Genomic DNA, 17,903 nt, shown 5'->3' with positions numbered 1-17,903 from the left:
CCCCCTCCTCCTCCTCACTCTGTAGCCTATGCTGGCTTCAAACTAGCTATGTAGCTCAGGTTGGCCCCAAACTCATTGCCCCTCTTCTGTTGTAGCCTTCTAAGTGCTGGGATTGCAGCATGACCCACCATGCTCAGTTCTGGTGCTTACATTTGTTGAGATGTTTTCAAACTACTTGGATCTGGATGTAATAAAATTCATCAAATTTATAAAAATATGATTACTATCTTTAGAAGTTTTCCTTTTCTTCACTTTTTGTTTTGTTGGCTACAACTGCACACGTATTAGCCAACTCTGTAGCTCACTGGAAGTCTCCCTCCCTTGGCCTTCCTTCTTTTTTCCTCTTCCTCATCCTTTTTGGCAGGATTGATTTTCTGAGTTTCATCATTTCTATTTATATGTTTTCACGTTTCCCTGCCTCCCTTGTTCCCTGTAATGTCTAGTATACTATTCATACCATTCCCGTAGTTTTCTTTCCAGACACCGTCATTTGAATTTCTAGAAGTTTAATTTTTGTATTTTCCACATTTCTATTTAATGTGTTTGACCTTTCTTCTTGCTTCATGAAAATATGAAATATAATAACTCCTAATGTCTACTAAGTCTTCCCTTTCTTATTTCTAGTCAGTTTCAATAATTTGAGTTGTCCTATGCTCAGAGTTTTGTGTTCAGCACTCTTTGCCTGGAGGCACCCATGGATTTTGAGTTGATTATTTGCTTTGGGGGACCAGCACCCCAGTTTGGCCTGCCTCCTAGCCTGGCTGCTTGCACACATCTTAGCTCAGGCGCTTTCCCATGGTCCTTTCTTGCCTGGACCCAGGTTTCGAAGTGATGAAGATGGCAAAGATTATGCTCATGTGAAGTGATTTTACTGTGCAACCAAAGACCGTTTATTTACACCCCACAGATAAGAAGTGCTGTCTTTCCAGAATATAAATATTATATGCAGTCATTCAGACAACTCAGGAATTTTAGAAAATATGTGTGATTGATTAAATTTGCTTGTAACTTTTATGAACATTCTGTACATATCTTTGTTATATGTAATTGTTATTATGCTAATATAGATGCTTCAGTTCTTTAAAAGCCTACTTTCTGTGTCAGTTTTTCCAATTTCATTAAAAAAATGTTAACAATGAAAAAAATTTTACCACAGAGGCATGCCAAATTTATATCACTTTCTCTAGGATTAGATACTTTTAGATCATTTATTTTAGTATTGTATCACTCAACACTTCTGTCTAAATTTTGGATTTTTTTAAATAAAAAATAAACTTTCATAAATGGAATAATAAGAATGACCATTTTTAGATACTTCAAATGTCTTCCCAGATTCCTTTACAAATAACTGTGATGATGTATGGAGAAGTCAAACTAGCATTTAACATAGTCCCTCTAGTTTCAGCAGACAAGGGTTTTTGGGCATGTATTTGAATGTATATGTCTATTTGTAAATGCATGTGAAAGGCAGAGGTTAACCTCTAATATATATATATATATATATATATATATATATATATATATATAGTATATATATAGTAAAATGTATATATATAGTAAAATGTGTGTGTGTGTGTATATATATATATATATATATATATATATATATATATATATTTACATTTACTTATTTACTTCACATTCTGCTCATTATCCCCCTCCCAGTCACCCCCTCCTATCTCCCCTCTCCTTCTCTGAGGATGTAGAGGTCCTCTGTGTAACCCCCGACCCTGGCACTTTAAGCCTCTCCCACTGGGGCCAGACAAGGCAGTCCATCTAGTAAAACATCTCACCGACAGGCAACAGCTTTTGGGATAGCCCGCAGTTCCAGTTGTTCAGGATGTACATGAAGACCAAGCTGCACAGCTGATGGCTGTTCATCCTGAGTTATGAAACAGAGTTTCTCATAGCACCTCATGCTTGCCGATTGGGCTAGACTGGTTGGCCAGCAAGACCTAGGGAATCCTCCTGTCTCAGCCCTGGGATTAAGGCTGTACCATTTGTTACACGTGGGTTATTTTATTTTATTTTATTTTATTTTCCGTACAGGTGCTAGGGACTCCAAACTCAGGGAAACAGTTTACCAACTGAATGTCTCCTCAGCCCTCCCCCCCTTTTTTTTTCAAAACCACAAGCTTTTGTTTACTAAAGTAAAACGAGAGATAACGGTCAAGAAACTCGATATTTGCTGTAGCTGAAGTTTCAGAGAAAACTCTCTTAGGTAGCTGTTTAACTGCAAAACATTTTTTTTCTTTTACTTTCAAACCAGTTCGCACCCACTTCACAGTGACCACGGAGTGTGGTCCCTTTCCTCCATCGGACTCCTATTTCAGCATTACTTTGACAAATCACGCTGCAGAATGAGCATGTTATCTTTCCCTTGATTTGGACAAGAGGCTCTTTCCATGATTAATGCCAAGAATTCTTTTGGGATCCGCTCAAGCCTGGTAGATTCTCTTTAATTAATTTAATTTATCATCCTATTTGTTGTATTTATTTAGGATCTATATCTTGCCTACTACTTAACGGTATTTGAGATGACTTATACATTATAAGATTAAAAAAATGGTAAGATAAAGAATTGCAAAGAATAAAGGAAGGAAAAACGTTCATGGGAACCTAAGTTAATTAGCACATCTGAGCATTGATTTTTAAATTGTAGTTTGCGGCTTTCCCACCCCCATTACTCTGTCTTGTCCCTGGGCTGTGCAGACAGTGGTGGGAGCTGAATGAGACAGTTCTAGACTGGAGGAGTTCCTGCTACTTTGCCATCAACCTCGGAGGCTCTCTGGAGACGCTGGGGTCTAACTTTCTCACTGGAAAACACTCATCTGTCATATTCACATTCTCCCAGGAAATGCTTCGGAGGACACCCTCGCTTTAGAGGGCGACTCTAGGAGCCGTTGTCGCAGCTGGCTGGGCAGTGCTACACAGAGCACTGGCCTCTGTGGTGGGACAGACAAATTGTCTTTGACTTCAGCGAGGGTCCCTCACACAGTGTGGTGTGGCCGGAAGAGGAAGGCACGGCCTGATGTTGTGCTAAGAAGTCATTATCCCCAGACAGACCCGGAGTATGGACTGCAGATAATGGCCTCTCAGGCTCTCCAGAAATCATTACACGACTGAGGAGGAGGCAGCAACTGCTTTAAATCCCATTAGTGGGACTTGATGGGCTGTCTGGGACAGGATGCCTATACCTGAACCAGCAGCTTAGAATAACTTTTCTACATTAACCCTCTAATGCTGGGGCCGTTGCTCCCAGAGTGTAGTTCTGCCACATTCCAAAGAGAAGACAGCCATGCTCGCTGCCTCAGAATAAATTCTAACACTTTCTGAAGCCTACAGCCACGCTTCTGTGCAGGTGAAGAGCCTGAGAGCTCAAGGTCACACAGCACATAAGTTACAGGGCCAAGCTTTGAACCCAGACTGACTCCCAAGGTAAACATTTCTTTCATAGGTCATGGCTCCAGGGTGATACTCATCCCCCGGCCCTCTGTGTGTTCGATGGGGAATGCCCTCAGGTAATAGTTTAAGTCTTGTGACTAAGCTTTGAATATATATATTATATAAAGATATAATTATATAAAGATATATATCTCGCTATATCTATATATCTATATAACTTTCTCTCTCTCTCTCTCTCTCTCTCTCTCTCTCTCTATATATATATATATATATATATATATATATATATATATATATATATATATAGTTAGTTAGCCCCCTACATTTCTCTGTTTGGTCTCCATTTTCAGAATTTGTCAATATTTATGCTTTTTGCAATCCTTCCTTCTAGGTAAGTCTAGTCCTCCTACCCTTGGTTCTGTACCTAGAGTTATAGAATCATGATCAGATATTTTTCATATGCTAATTGGTCAACATGGCTTAATAAAACTGGGCAGGAAGGGGTCTTTGCACGTGTCCTTTCTTTTCATCCCACTAACAAATTTTAGCTTTTCCAAGGCTCCTTTGGCTTTTCTGCTTAAGGGTTTGGGTATTGCAAAATGAGTAATTGAATTGTGGCTTGGAGTGGGTGGATAATTTTTATTTGTTCAAACTGCTACAGGTTATTAAATATGCTTGTAGACATTTCTTTTAAAAGAGAGAGAGGATTTCAAGAAGGCACTTGTAATGTCTTCTAGTCATTTTAATTGTGCTTTGTGGAGCTATGATTAGAAACTATGCTGAATGTAGGTATCTTTGTAAAATATTCCGTTTTTTGCTATTGTTATTCTGGGTATTAAATAATTCATTGCCAAAAATTTAAAAAGTTCTAAATTACAAAAACATGTTTTTAGTTCAGGATTCCCCACCCCACCCTGCCTCTCTCCATCTCCCTTTCCCTTTCCCTCTCTCCCTGTCTCCCCTTCCACACACACATACACTCTCACCAGACCATCCTCAGGCAGGAAAAGCTATATTGTATAAGCTTGCTTATTCAGAAGATTTTAAATAGTGCCAAATTCAATGGTTTTGCCATTTTGGTCCCACTTGCTTTATCGAAGAGTCATGGAGCAAACCAGCAGGCCAAACAGAAATCCTACAGAAACAGTCTAGCTCATAATGAACTCTTTTTTTTTTTCACATGTAACCAATGCTCAGTTATATTCATTCCAGCTGTCCATATTGCTATGCCAAGCTAGTTACTAATGTCTTCAAATTTCATGATTTATAGTTAGCAAACCATTCAACTCCTTTTATTTACAAATCTTCTAGAGTGTTTAAACCTTAAAAGAGCTCTTTAAACTAGGCTATATATTGGCATACAAGTATATTCTAGGTATAATGGCAAAAAACTTACTACTATCTACACAAATAATAATTGACCTGCAAATTGTTTATCTAGTGTATGTGTGCCATGACAAATTCATCTTCCCAGAATAGATTCCCCTTGGCATTTTTCTTGCTTTCAAGTCTATGTTCCTTTACCATTAGTCTGGTCATCTTAGACATTACCCAAGAGTCAAGATTATGTGTGAAGTACTTACAGTATCAGTGATAGGTGTTCATAGAGAATTATAAAGAGGAAATATATAGCTCTAAACTTCAAGTCTATGGGCATCCTGGAAAGGCTTTAAGGCATGTGTAGCATTTCAGTAGTTAACAACAGGAGAAGTAAATACCAGCTTAGAGAGGATGGCATACCTGACCGGTTGCCAGAAGCTGTGGTAGGAATACAAAGGAGGAAATGAACACACGGGTTGTTGAAGAGAGACTGTGTGCAGATTAGCAACTGCTTAGATATGGTAGAGAAGAGGATGAATGAGGAACACAACATTTGATAGTGGGAAACAGTTGTTTTAAGTCTAACATGCAATACAAATTTAACAGTTGAAGACAGTAGCTAAAAATGTTAAGAATTAGGGGTAAATGCGAGGACAGAAAATGGGATTTTCATGCATTCCTTAAGAAATTTTATATAAGGCAGGAGAGAGGAATGAGGTTTGTTTGCTAGGAAGAATTGAACAGGCACGAAGACAGAAGGGGTGAGGCCAGAGAAAAGATAGAGACAGATGTAAGGGAAGAACAACAAGTGGACAGCGGAGAATAAAACAAATGTTGTCTTTGAGCACGAATGCAGAGCTTGAGCCTTTTGAGGAAGGGGACTGTTGGTTTTACCTGAGATTGGGCAAAGGCACAGCAATACTCTAAGTGGACAAGGCATAGCACTGGGTGTCAGTCTTTCAAACCCGATGTTACAGAAATCTGATGTCATAGGAGACTATAAACAATCCAGCCATTTTCTTTGGTTTAAATAATGATTTTACCTTTTGAGATTAATAATTACACTACTTCTTTCTTCCCCTTTCTCCCTTCAAACTCACCCTGTGTCTTTTCAAATTTGTAACCTTTTTCATTTAGTTGTATACACACACACACACACATACACACACACACACACCTATACTAAACTAATTTTTTTCATGTTATAAACAAAGAGGTCTGTACTGTCTAGTTTTATTTTTTAATTTAAATTTTTTTTTTGAGACAGGCTTTCTCTGTGTAGCCCTGGATGTTCTGGAACTCTCTCTGTAGACCAGGCTGGCCTTGAACTCAGAAATCTGCCTGCCTCTGCCTCCCAAGTGCTGGGATTAGAGGCCTGTGCCACCACTGCCCAGCCTTGACACAAGTTTTATGTTAACTTGACACAATTTTTTTTCTCAACTTTTAATTAGATTTTTTTCATTTACATTTCAAATGCTATCCCGAAAGTCCCCTATACCCTTCCCCTGCCCTGCTCCCCTACCCACCCACTCCCACTTCTTGGCCCTAGCATTCCCCTGTACTGGGGCATATAAAGTTTGCAAGACCAAGGGGCCTCTCTTCCCAATGATGGCCGACTAGGCCATCTTCTGCTACATATGCAGCTAGAGACACGAGCTCTGGGGGTACTGGTTGGTTTATATTGTTGTTCCACCTATAGGGTTACAGACCCCTTCAGTTCCTTGGGTACTTTCTCTAGCTTCTTCACTGGGGGCCCCATATTCCATCCAATAGATGACTGTGAGCATCCACTTCTGTATTTGCCAGGCACTAGCAAAAGCCTCACAAGAGACAGCTATATTAGGGTCCTTTCTGCAAAATCTTGCTGGCATATGAAATAGTGTCTGGGCTTGGTGGCTGATTATGGTATGGATCTCCTGGTGGGGCAGTCTCTGGATGGTCCATCCTTTCATCTCAGCTACAAACTTTGTCTCTGTAACTCCTTCCTTGGCTATTTTGTTCCCCATTCTAAGGAGGAATGAAGTATCCACATGTTGGTCTTCCTTCTTCTTGATTTTATTGTGTTTTGGAAATTGTATCTTGGGTATTCTAAGTTTCTGGGCTAATATCCACTTATCAGTGAGTGCATATTAAATGAGTTCTTTTGTGATTGGGTTACCTCACTCAGGATGATATCCTCCAGATCCATCCATTTGCCTAAGAATTTCATAAATTTATTGTTTTTANTAGCAGAGTAGTACTCCATTGTGTAACTGTACCACATTTTCTGTATCCATTCTTCTGTTGAGGGACATCTGGGTTCTTTCCAGCTTCTGACTCTTATAAATAAGGCTGCTATGAACATAGTGGAGCATGTGTCCTTATTACCAGCTGGAACATCTTCTGGNTATATGCCCAGGAGAGGTGTTGCTGGATTTTCCAGTAGTACTATGTCCAGTTTTCTGAGGAACCTCCAGACTGATTTCCAGAGTGGTTGTATAAGCTTGCAATCCCACCAGCAATGGGGGAGTGTTCCTCTTTTTCCACATCTACACCAGCATCTGCTGTCCCCTGAATTTTTGATCTTAGCCATTCTGACTGGTGTGGGGTGGAATTTCAGGGTTGTTTTGATTTGCATTTCCCTGATGATTAAGGATGTTGAACATTTTTTCAGGTGCTTCTTAGCCCTTCGGTATTCCTCAGTTGAGAATTCTTTGTTTAGCTCTGTACCCAATTTTTAAAAAATTTTTATTAGATATTTTCTTCATTTACATTTCAAATGCTATCCCAAAAGTCCTCTATACCCTCCCCCTGCCCTGATCCCCTGCCCACTCACTCCCACTTCGTGGCCTTGGCCTTCCCCTGTACTGGGTCATATAAAGTTTGCAAGACCAAGGGACCTCTCTTCCCAATGATGGCCGACTAGGCCATCTTCTGCTACATATGCATCTAGGGACACAAGCTCTGGGGGTACTGGTTGGTTCATATTGTTGTTTTACCTATAGGGTTGCAGACCCCTTCAGCTCCTTGGGTTCTGTACCCCAGTTTTTAATGTGGTTATTTGAATTTCTGGAGAGAGGAGGAAGCCTTAATTAGGAAAATGTCTCTATAAGATGTTCTCTAAGCAAGTCTGTAAGGTATTTTCTTAACTAGTGATTCATGGGAGAAAACCCAGCTCATTTTGGGTGGGGTCACCCCAGGCCCTGCATTCTATGAGAAAGCAGGCTGAACAAGCCACTTGAAGCAAGCCAGTAAGCATCACCCCTCCATGGCCTCTGCATCAGCTCCTGCTTTGGGGTTCCTGCCCTGCTTGAGTTCCTGTCCTGATGTCCTTTGTTGAAGGACCAAGATGGATGCTGAGGAGCATAGAGTCCCTCACTTCGTTGTGACTTGTAAGTAGTTTGCTCCAGTCCTGCCGGATGGGAACTGAGGAAGGTGGGTGTGTGTTACCTGTCCTGGGGGTCAGCTTCTTAAATTAGCTGAGCCTTCTTACTGGGCCTTGCTCTATTGTGAGATATGTATGTCCACAGTAGATATATTGATATTATTTTAATTAATCTTAGGGCTCTCAACACAAATGCCTTTTACCTATCTTTCTAAGTTGTGCCTCCTTTTCCTCACAGATATTCTTTTTCTCTATCATGGTAATTTAGAATGAGTTGTTTTTAATCATAACTTTAACAACGGAAGTCAAAATTAAGGCTGAAATTACATTAAAAAAATTTACCTTTTTGTTTTAAAAAAGTGAAGCTGGAAGTGCAAATAGCTGAGAATGGAGGTCGAGCTACTCAAGCCGTCCAACGAAGAGGCCTCAGCAAAGTGGCTTCTCACAGCCTTCGTCTCAGCAGCAGTAGAATCTCTAAGACTGACTTAAGTTTGGAGCCTTGGAACCTCTCTTGTTCTGGCTTGTCGTTAGAGTGTAATCCAGAGGAACCACAAAGGTGTCTTGTACTGGGTGGTTTTGGTAGGAGTAAATGAGCATGGGTTAGGGAAATGACTGTAACTTTGATCATTTTGTGAGCTGAGATCTACATGAAAATCTCTGTGCAGAGGAGTTACAAGAGAAAGTCGAAGTCATAAAATTTTAATGAGGTAGTTGTAGAGACGTACAGGTAGTTGGAAATAGTTAATAGCACGGAAGAAAAGTTTATGGATCAAACGTGCATGCTTGTTAACTGCCCTGTATTGCAAGGCTCATTTGAGTGGCTGGTGTATCTTGTGAGAATATGGGTTTAAGAGAAAGGATTTGGTAGTGGAAAAACCAACAGAATGGCAGTCAGGAGAAGCCTTGCTGTGGTTTGGGTTTTCTGGGACTTGCAAGTGGGATGTTTGCTACTCTGCGTCTTATTTTTCATGCCTGTGAAATAATAGGACTGAACGCAGGTGCTTTCAATCTCTAAAATTCTGTGATTTTTCGGATTCTGTGATTTTTAGCAAGCTGGCTAATGCAGTTTGGCTGGTTAGATCTTCCACATCACTTTGTGTCCAGTGACTAAATGAGCGTTGTTCAGGGGATGAGGAGACCTGAACTGTATTTCCGGTTTTTCTACTCGATAGCTTTGTTGCAGATGTTTTCTGAGATATCATGTGGTAGACAGACAGAACCACATCCTTTCCCCAGGACTTCACTCAAGATGTCCATGCCTAAATGCTTGGAGCACACAGTACATTATGTTATGTGGAAAATAAAATCTGCATTTCTGAGGGTGGTGGAAAGATGGAAATCAAGTATAAGAAAGATGAGACCATCTTTGGCTTTGGAGATCAAGGAAGTCCACATGACTTGTCATTTGGAGAGTTTAGAAGAGGTAGGAAAGGCACCTAGCTGACAGCCAACAGGAAATGGGAACTCACTCCAACTACACTGAATCCTGCCAGCTACTAAAATGAACAAACAGGATTGTTCCCTCTGGAGACTCCAGAAAGACAATGAAATCCTGCCAATGCCATGGTACTGACTTAGTGAGATTCATATCAGACTTCAGATTTCAACTGATCTGATATAAGATCATAAAGTTAGGTTATTCAAGTTTGTGAATTTTCTGGAAATGTATTATGGTATCAACAAAACACTTATCTAACTTCTAATGTGCTCCCTCTGTACATGATACTCTTATCTCCATCTCTCACTCACAGATTGAGAGGTAATCGGCGGTTCCACTGAGTAAGACCTGTGAGGACCTCTTAGTCACTCCTCAGAAAGTTCACTCCTATAGGCAAAAGTCAAAAATCATTCTTTCAAAATCTCTAAAAATGGACCAAGTATTTACAAAGATTCAAGCATGTCTTCAAGAAATATAGTTGCATCTCGATCATAAAATTGAATTTTGTATGTTTTAATTTGTCATACCTTCACTCTCCTCATCTCATCTGTGAGCTAGCCTTAAAAAAACAAACAAAAACAAAAACTAACAAACAAAAACAAAACAAAACAAACAAAAAACAAAACAAAACAAACAAAAAACAAAACAAAACAAACAAACAAAACAAACAAAAAACCAAAAAACCAAAACAAATGAACAAAAAACAAAACTGGCAAACAAAAAACAAACAAAAAACAAAACAAACAAACAAAAAACCAAAAAAAAAAAATCACCAGAGAAGTGGTAAGTAGAAGAAGAAGATAAAAAGTTATGTTCTACTAAAAACACCAATCAGAATAGCAGACATAGGGCCTCCCTTATCAGTCATCACATTAAATTTAAAAGATTAAACACCCTGATCAAAGGTAAAGACTGGCAACGTGAATGAAAAGATATGATCTCATTGTGTCACCCATATAGACTGAGAAGATGCACCCTACAAACAGCGGCAGAGCAGAGCTGCTGTGGCTTTGTTAAGGGAAGATGAAGTAGACTTTCAGAAGAACATTGTTACTGGAGGCAGAAAATAATACTTTAGGATGATAATCAACATGTGAGGAAATCAAATCTCACACTTGTGCTGGCTAGTCTATGTCAACTTGACACACAAATAGAATCATCAGAAAAGGAGGGAACCTCTGTTGAGAGAACACCTCCATAATATCCAACTGTAATGCATTGTCATAATTAGTGATTGACAGTGGAGGGCTCAGCCAATTTTGGGTGGTACCAACCCCTTGGATGGTGGTCCTGAGTTCTGTAAGAAGGCAGGTGCAGGTTGAGAAAGCCATGAGAAGCAAGCCAATAAGCAGCACTCTTCCATGGCCTCTGCATCAGCTCCTGCTTCCAGGTTCCTTCCCTGTTTGAGATCCTGTCCTGACTTTCTTCAAAGAAGAACAGTAATATGGAAGCATAAGCCATTCAACCCTTTCTTCCCCATGTTCAGGATGTTCCATTGCAGCAATAGAAACCCCAACTAAGACACATTGGTATCAGCATAGTGGGATTCTACTGTGACAGGCCTGACCATGTTTTCAGGAGGAGTATGGAAAGACTTTGGAACTTTTTTTTCTAGTGGGCTAGAAAAGCCACTGAGTGTTGAGAATAAGATATTCTGTGGGGACTTGGAAAATAAGAATATTGAGAGCCGTGTGGAGGATGGATACTCTGCTTGTGAAGTTTCACAGGGAAGTTTAAATACTCTATCAGAGCTACTTGCTATTTTGATGTAAGACTCTGTCATTCTGTCTAGCTGGAGCTTAAGAATCAGCTTGATACCATGAAGAGAGCCTATGAGAGGCTATTGGTGAAAGAGCAGCCCAGTTGCAGCAGAGGACCCCAGTGCTGCTGCTGTTCTTGGTGGTCATTTCATGGCACTGTCATCTCCAAAGTCCTGAGGCCTTTCTCTCATAAGACTGCCACTGTTAGTCCACCTAGACCATATCCTGTGACTCCTTCAAAACCATTCCCTTAGAAAGGCAATATATATATATATATATATATATATATATATATATATATATATATATGTACTAATATATTTATTAATATGTATTTTCTTCAATCAGTTGTATTCCATTAGAGAACCCTGACTAATGTGATGGTTAATAGTTTTCTTTGGGGAGCGAAGAAAATATCTTAAAATTAAGTGGTAGTAAAAATTTTGTGTTAACTTTCAATGTGGTAGTTTAAAGCCATTGAAATTTGTGCTACTATATCTTTGGAGGGCAGAAGTGTGAGCACAGCACCATCAGGACATGGTCATTCTGTAGATTCTCTGAAGAAAGGTTCATTTAATGTCTCCATTGTAGCTTCTGGCTGCCAGCAGCTACTGGCATTCCTTAGCTTGTAGGCACATTATCCTAGTGTCTGCCTTCGTCTCCACACTGCCTTTTCTTCTGCTGTTTCTTCTTTTTGGTACCATCCCTCTCTCATGTTGAGTCTGGGGACCACTAAATAATCCAGGATGAGTTTATTTTGTGACCTTTTTAATGACATTAGCAACAACTCCTTTTAAAAACAAGTTGACAACTGTAGGTACCAGGTAAATACATGTCTTGAGAGGCAAACAGTACAGAATTGGGCAATGTGTGAATACACTAACACCTCCTCACTATACACTTTGGAGAGGATAAACTTCTTGGTACATGTTATATTTCAATAAAGAAGATATAATGTAGAAAATTATTTCACAATATCTTTGTTGTGACACCTATAAAGAATGGTGAATGAAAATATATTCAGGTAGATTTGAAGTGCTAAAATGGTTAATCCTTAACCTACCAAGCTATACTGGTTAGTATTTTTTGTCAACTTGACACAAACTAGAGCCACCCAGGAAGAGGGAGCCTCAGTTGATGAATTGCCTATCTCAGATTCGCCTTTGGGCATGTCTGTGGGAATTGTCTTGACTGATGATTGTTGGTGGTAGGGCACACCTCACTGTAGTGAGCTGACCTCACTGTAGCAGTAAGTGGGCCTAGGCAATATAAGAAAACAACTGAGCTTTTGGGTGAATATCTGCTTATCAGTGAGTGCATGCCATGTGTGTTCTGGGTGACTGGGTTACCTCACTCAGGATGATATTTTCTAGTTCCATCCATTTGCTTAAGAATTTCATGAAGTCATTGTTTTTAATAGCTGAGTAGTACTCCATTGTGTAAATGCACCACATTTTCTGTATCCATTCCTCTATTGAAGGACATCTGGGTTCTTTCCATCTTCTGGCTATTACAAATAAAGCTACTATGAACATAGTGGAGCATGTGTCCTTGTTATATGTCGGAGCACCTTCTGGGTATATGCCCAGGAGTGGTACTGCTGGGTCCTCAGGTCCAAATTTCTGAGGAACTGCCAGACTGATTTCCAGAGTGGTTGTACAAGCTTGCAATCCCACCAACAATGAAGGAGTGTTCTTCTTTCTCCACATCCTTGCCAGCATCTGCTGTCACCTGAGATTTTGATCTTAGCCATTCTGAGGTAGAATCTCAGGGTTGTTTTGATTTGCATTTCCCTGATGACTAAGGATGCTGAACATTTCTTTAGGTGCTTCTCAGCCACTTGATAGTCCTCAGTTCAGAACTCTTTGTTTAGTTCTGTACCCCATTTTTTAATAGGGTTATTTGATTCTCTGGAGTCTAACTTCTTGAGATCTTTGTATAAATTGAATATTAGCCTGCTATCAGATGTAGGATTGGTAAAGATCTTTTCCCAATCTGTTGGTTGCCATTTTGTCCTATTGACAGTGTCCTTTGACTTACAGAAGCTTAGCAATTTTATGAGGTCCCATTTGTCGATTCTTGATCTTACATCACAAGCCATTGCTGTTCTGTTCAGGAAAATTTCCTCTGTGCCTATGTGTTTGAGGCTCTTCCCTACTTTCCCTTCTATTAGTTTTGGTGTATATGGTTTTATGTGGAGGTCATTGCTCCACTTGTACTTGAGCTTTATTCAAGGAGATAAGATTGGATCTATTTGCATTTTTCTAGTGCTAACTCCCAGCTGAACCAGCACAACCGAGAGCCCTGAGGGTCCAGGTTAGTTGACTCTGTTGGTTTTCCTGTGGAGGGCATGAAATCCTTTCCTCCTTTTCTTCCGTAAGAGTCCCAAAACTCCATCCACTGTTTGGCTGTGGGTGTGTTTATCTGTCTGTGTCACCATCAAAGAACATATACGGGCTGCACCTAGGCCTCACCACACTTATGTAGAGATGTGAAGCTTGGTCTTCATGTGGGTCTTGAACAACTGGAACGAGGGCTATCCCAAAAACTGTTGCCTGTACCTGGGATATGTCTTCTAGCTGATTTCAGTGGGAGAGGAAGCCCCTAGCCTCAAAAAGTCCTCAAAGTGCCAGGGTGAGGGATACCCAGGGAGGGTCTTACCCACTCAGAGGAGAAGGACAAGGAGATGGAGATGACAGAAGGATTGTGGGAGGGGATGACCTGAAGGGGGCAGTGAGTGTGATGTAAAATGAATAAGTAAAAAAAAAAGATTAAATTAAAAAAAAAGAAAATAACTGAAGAAGCCAATGGAATCCAGCTATTAAGAGGTATTACTCCACAGATTCTCCTTTAGTTCTTTCCCTAACTTTTCTAAAAGATTGTCTGAAAGTGTAGATGGAATGAACCTCTTTCCCAGAGAATTGTTTTAGCCCCTGGAGTTTGTAACAGAAACAGGAAGCAACCAAGGATATTTGCTTATAAATGAAGATTATAGCTGCAAGGGATGCTTTAGCAAATGTTTTCCCAATCACCATTATCTTTAGTTGTATTTCTTTCTTTCTTTTTTTTTCTTTCTTTTTTTAAGAGAACATTTTGAAGGACATAAAAAAGATAGAATCATTTTGAAGCAGTTTCCCTTTCTATTATCCATTTTTAAAAATTTTTATATGCATTCTTTATAGATAATACAAACTAAAAGCCAGGTAGGTAGGATGTACCAGTATTCATCTTAATGTTCTAGCATTTAATTTCTCACCTCCTGATTGTCTGTGTTTCTGCCATCATTTATTTTTTTATAGCACTCATCAAGAGAGATTTAAAATAATACCAGTTATTGAATCAAAGTGACAAAAAAAAAATGATCAGTGCTCACATACAGTTTCAGAAGTAATTCAGAGGTCAAATGAAGCAAGTTTTAGATTCCTCTTTTAGAACTAGAAGCAGAAATTGGGGCTTTTTTTTTCCAAAATGAGACATGGATCTTTATTACCCATACATTCTTTCATTCCTTTCCCGTACAATCTCAATCACCTTTTTTTCTGAAGACATTGACATGGATCTAGCTAGAGAAGAAATGTTATATGGTGATGAATTGTCCTTAGTATTTTCTAGAATGTGGCCAATCATCAACTCACAGTGAACAAATATGCTTCCCCATTACTGATTACAAGGGCAAATTCCCACTCATATGCGAGCTGGCTTATTTGCTTCTCTTCTTGCTGTGAATTCAAAGTCATTGGAGCATTTCTATCTTAGTTGCTGAAAACAGTTGCTTTACATACAGTAAAGAAGATATCTTTTTATTGCTGATGAAATAGGCTCATCTTATTCTGCTGACTTTCCGTCTAGACTGTTAGTACTTACTTAGTTCTTTTGCTAGCATTCTTCTTTTCCTGAATGTTTCTGGGTATTATCTTTTCCTTATGCTATTGGATATTATCAAGTTACCATGTTTTGGCCCCAACCTATAAGCAATATTTTCATCTATAATATTTGTTTATTCATCTATGACAAATACTTATTCAGTACTTTCTCTCAGTCAGAGATTATGGGAATAAAAAGCTAATTGCAAACTTTTGAGTAACTCACCCTCTTCTTGAATGCTCAAAACTTAGGAAAGTTGAAATTCATTTCCCATATATGTGTTTTATTCATGCGTACTAATCATATAATTTAATTATATTCAGTGTGAAATTTCCATATGTGCATAGAATATGCCCTGATCGCATCCAGTCATGTTCCCCACTTGCCATCTATGGATCCCGGTAGTCACTATGGAGACTGTATTTTTAAAATTATGGAGACACCTATACGAAGGTGAGAAAGATGAGGTTCTGAGAGCATAAGTGACTTATTTAAGAGCATAGTGAGTCTTGTATAGTATCCTACTTTATCATTCAACAGAGGAAAGTGACTGTTGTGTTAAGCAAATGGTTAAGCACTGAGGTGTATGAGTCCACTGATGGGTGGTTTAGGAAGTCAAAGATTTGTAATGATTTTGCAGAGAGCAGATGAAGTAAGGCATTATGGAAAGCCAGATGTGAGCTGTGCTGGAATTAGTGAGGCAGCAGGGACAGAGAGGTCTTCCAGATTAGAAACCCTAACATAGGAACTGACGTGCTAGTGATGCAGAACAAGGAATTTCAGTTCTGGAAGAGGCTGCTGGAGATTTTAGCTCATGTCTGAGTTATGTGTACCATCTAAACATAAGATGGAGGCTTCTATGAAGACAAGAAAGAGTTCATCATCTTGAGTAAGAAGCATTTGACTTCCAATTCTGGTGCCTCTGCAGAGGGACCGAATACCCTCAGGTAAGTTTCTTAACCTTTGAAGTCTGCTTCTTTATCCGAAAAGATCCTCCTCATGGGGCTTTTACAGATTAATTGAAGAAATCTGTGGAAAAAGCTAGGCAAAAATACACATTAATAAAAAAACTTATGTGAAAAATTTCATTTCTACCTTCCTGGATTTTGAGCCTTCAAGAAGAGGGTGAGTTACTCAAAAGTTTGCAATTGGATTTTTATTCCATAATGTTAGACTGAGAGAAAGCACTGAATATAAGTATTTACTATAGATGAATAAACACATATTATAGATGAAAATATTGGTTGTAGGTTGTGGACAAAAATGATAACCTGATAATACCCAATAACATAAGGAAAAATAATATTTGAAAGCATTCAGAAAAGAGGAATGTCAACAAAATAACTAAATAAATATTAGCTAATTTAACTACTAAATACAAATTTCAGGAGTGCATGTAGGGAGAATATCATATAGCAGGCACTTAATAAATAACAGATATTATTAGGATTTTATCCTATAGAGCTCCTGGCTACAGTTCTCAGTATATTGTGGGTTTATAGTTATTATTTATTATTATCTTCTAAATATCCCATGGATACTACATTTAAAACTAAGGATTCTTAGAATTTTCCCAATACACACCCCAGCTGATACAATCTACAGCACGGAATTTTATATTGAATTAAAGGATGTGGTGCATTTAGGTCACGCATTCTTGAGTTCAAGTCTAAGCTCACACTTATCAGTGTACACCCTTGGGAAAATCAGATGACCTCTGTAGGCCATCTTAGAGATTTCTTTGAAGGAGTCATCTAAGTGATCATCAAAGATGAATTTCTTTTTCTCTTTTTATTTAGTCTTCTCTCATACAATACATCCTGACCACTGCCTCCCCTCCCACGACTCCTGGGAGTCCCCCCAACCCCCACTTCTCCTCCCTCCCAGATCCATTGCTCCTCTGTTTTCCTGTGATACCAAGTGAACACAGTGTAACAGCATGCAATACGATTAGGTACAGACCTCTATAGCAAGCTGAATGAGGTAACTCAGTAAGAGAAAAGGATTGCAGGAGCAGGTGAACGGGTCAGAGACACTCCTGCTGTCACTGTTAGGGTCCCACAAACACCCAAAGCTACACAACCACAGCATACATGCAGTGGACCTAATACAGACCCACACAGGCTCTGTGATTGCTGCTTCCAACTCTCTGAGCCCCTATGAGCCCCATTTAGCTGGTTCTGTGGGCCGTTTTCTCCTGGTGTCCTCCATCCCTCCTACAATGAGAAAAAGAAAAGATTAATATTTATCACCATATAGATCTGATAAGGGAATTTCAGCTTTCAGTCATCAATTCCATAACAAATAAGGGTTTATCAGCATTTATTCCTAAATCATCCATCTAGAGTTGTTGGCTGTGTCTGCTGTCATCAGCAATCAATGTGCACTACCATTTCCACTGGAAGTTCTTCGGAGGCAAAGACTTGGTCTATTTGCTGGTCCCTGTCTATATATTATTTTGTAGTACAGCAAACAGTTTGCAGTAGACAGGCCACAGAGGGAACAAGTCTCCTGGGAAGCTTGCATTTTGTCCTTGGCCAGATTTGGGGACAACTGCACTCAGAACATAACAAATGAAATAACCACACACAATGTATTAAGGGCAAACACTGAGCTCAGCACTTTTCTGGGTTCTCCATACATTTCCCCTCATTTGATCTGAAGCGGCTGTGAGAAAGATGTTATTTTCTCCACTTTTCAGATGAAGAAACAGATTTCTGAAGGAGACTCAGTCCAGGATACTGAACCGGTA

Source organism: Mus pahari, chromosome 4, assembly GCF_900095145.1.
Source record: "Mus pahari chromosome 4, PAHARI_EIJ_v1.1, whole genome shotgun sequence".
Lineage (NCBI taxonomy): Eukaryota > Metazoa > Chordata > Mammalia > Rodentia > Muridae > Mus > Mus pahari.
Note: the sequence above shows the minus strand (reverse complement) of the source record.